Source organism: Cherax quadricarinatus, chromosome 33, assembly GCF_038502225.1.
Source record: "Cherax quadricarinatus isolate ZL_2023a chromosome 33, ASM3850222v1, whole genome shotgun sequence".
Taxonomy (NCBI): domain Eukaryota; kingdom Metazoa; phylum Arthropoda; class Malacostraca; order Decapoda; family Parastacidae; genus Cherax; species Cherax quadricarinatus.
In genome coordinates this window covers 27,363,554-27,366,975 of record NC_091324.1, presented here as the reverse complement: position 1 = coordinate 27,366,975, position 3,422 = coordinate 27,363,554, and the positions used below count along the sequence as shown (strand labels likewise).

The 3,422-nt window shown below is 37.4% G+C and overlaps 1 long non-coding RNA gene across 1 annotated transcript; it reads right to left on the bottom strand.

Annotated features, from left to right (window-relative positions):
- Positions 1–1,019: 1,019 nt before the first annotated feature.
- Positions 1,020–3,054, bottom strand: LOC138853558 (uncharacterized). The gene is made up of 2 exons (XR_011392726.1): positions 2,615–3,054; positions 1,020–2,529 (listed from the first exon to the last, which is right to left on the bottom strand). It is a non-coding gene; the product is annotated as an uncharacterized lncRNA (long non-coding RNA).
- Positions 3,055–3,422: the final 368 nt, after the last annotated feature.

Sequence of the window (3,422 nt, the reverse complement as noted above, 5' to 3'; positions counted from 1 at the left end):
CTATGTATTTGTAGTAATAGTAAAACAAATTTTGTTTTAATCTGTGAGGAATTTCTTTATTAATTAGGGATTAATTTTGCTTCACTGACAATATGAGAATGTATGGTTTTATTTTTATCTGCTTTCATTACAGATAACGTTATATCTATCTATCTTTCAACACACTGGCTGCATCCCACCAAACCGGGGTGGGCCAAAAGGAAAAACGAAAGTATCTCCTTTTTTTTTTTTTTTTCAACAAGTTGGCCGTCTCCCACCGAGGCAGGGTGACCCAAAAAGAAAATGCTTTCATCATCATTCAACACTTTCACCACACTCACACATAATCACTGTTTTTGCAGAGGTGCTCAGAATACAACAGTTTAGAAGCATATACGTATAAAGATACACAACATTTTATATTTAGTAATATAGACAGGAGAAGGGGTTACTAGCCCCTTGCTCCTGGCATTTTAGTCGCCTCTTACAACACGCATGGCTTACAGAGGAAGAATTCTGTTCCACTTCCCCATGGAGATAAGAGGAAATAAACAAGAACAAGAACTAGGAAGAAAATAGAAGAAAACCCAGAGGGGGTGTGTATATATATATATGCTTGTACATGTATGTGTAGTGTGACCTAAGTGTAAGAAGAAGTAGCAAGACGTACCTGAAACCTTGCACGTTTATGAGACAGAAAAATGAACGCCAGCAATCCTACCATCGTATAAAACAATTACAGGCTTTCGTTTTACACTCACTTGGCAGGATGGTAGTACCTCCCTGGGCGGTTGCTGTCTACCAATCTATTACCTAAATAACTTTATATATACTGTACATATTATTTATAAAGACGTTTGCTCTATCTTTAGACATATACAACAGCTGCTTTATTTTTTGTGATAAAGGTGGTGAAGAGATGCTGATTAAGGAGGCAGTTAGTCGAGTGCACAGAGTATTTTTATACCGAATGATTGCATATTGGCTGCACGAGACTCGCACATCTTGTTGACAGTCAAATGCCTTTTGACTGATTGAACCATTTATCGAAGAGTATGTATGCATGTTTTTTTTTTTTTTCTTTTTTTTAACACCTCGGTTTGCCCGCTCTTGCAGAAAACCCTGTCTTCATTGCAAATAGAAATATAATCACACTTACAACAACCATATACCAAATGTAAATGGAAAACAAGCATATGTTACAAAAAATAACAAAAATATTTTAGAATGTTGCTTACCATTCCTCCAGCTGGTGAGTACCTGTGGTTTTAAGTAGAGGTAGTGACAATTGTGAGGCAATGATATGAGGTTCCTGCCCTTTATAAAAGACTGTAGATTAGTTAAGAGATTTTTCTAGACTTATCTTTAAATATGAATATTGTTCTGTATATGAATTTGACTTCTGAACTAGGAAATATATAAAGGCCTTAATTTTAAATCTGTACATGTCAGAGTAATTTTCCCTTTTAGCTCTTATTTATGTTTAAGTGATTGGATGAGCATGGTGTATGGTTAACACCTATACGGTTCATTGAACATGTACTGTATGAACTTTTTACTACCTAAGTAATCAAATAATAACAGTACACTGTAATATACTGTAAAAAACATACAAAATTTGGGATTTCCTTTTACTGTATACAGTACTTTGTTTATAATGAAGCATTAGCACTAAAGTGCTGTTAACCCTTTCAGGGTCCGTCCCGTAGATCTACGGCTTTATGTTCAGGGTCCAAACCGTAGATCTACGCCAAAATTCTAGCGGCGTCAAATTTAGTGCGAGAAGGCTGGTAGGCCTACATCTGAGAGAATGGGTCTGGGTGGTCAGTGTGCACACCATAGAAAAAATCTGGACGCCCGCATGGCATTGTGGGAACACCGGCAAAGTAGCTTTGTTCATTGTGCCTGGCGGCAAGGAACCTCTCACTCTCTGGGCGAATTCTGACTCTCCTCTTCACAACTTACAGTTCTAAGACTGATGGAAGTGGAGATGAAGACGAATTCTATGGTTTTGAGCCATATGGTACCATTGTGCCATATGGTACAATGGTACCATATGGTACAATGGTACCATATGGTACAATGGTGCCATGTCATACAATGGTATCATATGGTACAATGGTATTGTATGGTAGAGTGGTACCATATGGTACAATGTACCATATAGTACATTGTACCATATGGTACATTATACCATATGGTACAGGGTACAGGGACCCTAATGGAAATAAGTCTGTCTGACTTTTTTGGGTTATCCTAGGTTCTCCAAACATATGCTGCTAAGTATGATATTCTATATAACTTTATTTGTGTATAACTAAATAAACTTACTTATGATGCCACATGCACTTGAGTAAGTTTATTCAGGTGTACAGAAATACAATTACATAGATTATCATACATAGCAGCATACCTATAAAATCCTAGGATAACCCAAAAAAGTCAGGGTGACTTATTTCCATAGTTATCCCTGTATCTGTACCATAAGATGTCCTGTACTGTATGGTACTCTGTACCATATGGTACCCTGTGCCTTATGGTACCCTGTGCCTTATGGTACCCTGTGCCTTATGGTACCCTGTGCCTTATGGTACCCTGTGCCTTATGGTACCCTGTGCCATATGGTACCCTGTACCATATGGTACCCTGCATCATGTTATCCTGTACTGCATGGTACCCTATACCATATAGTACAATGTACCATATGGTACCCTGTAACATATGATACCGTGTACCATATGGTCAATAGGTGTTGGTGGCATGAGACACCAGCCAAGACTGAGTGGCGACACAAGCTAGCTACTGACTCCACAGTTTCCGAGATAAAGTGCTTTGTCATCCACCTCAAGGAACACGTCAAGTTCCTGTACACTTGTAAATGTATAATAGACCATTACTAATATATAAAATTTTTGCATATTTTTGTTGTAAACAATTATTGTAAACAAAATAATAATGAAAATATTAGAAGTTTATTGTTGAATACAACAGTACCATATGGTACCATTGCATCATATGGTACCATTACACCATATGGTACCATAAGGTACCATTGCACCATATGGTACCATTGTATCATATGGTACCATTGTATCAAATGGTGCCATTGTACCATATGGTACCATTGTATCATATGGTGCCATTGTACCATATGGTACAATTACAATATGGTATTGTACTGTATGGTACAGTGTACCATATGGTACCGTTACATCATACCATATGGTTCAATTGTAATATGGTATCATTGTACTGTATGGTACAATGTACCATATGGTACCATTACACCATATGGTACCATAAGGTACCATTGCACCATATGGTACCATTGTATCATGGTGTCATTGTATCATATGGTGTCATTGTACCATATGGTACCATTGCACCCTATAGCACCATTGTACCATATGGTACTATATAGTACCGTTGTATACAACACAATA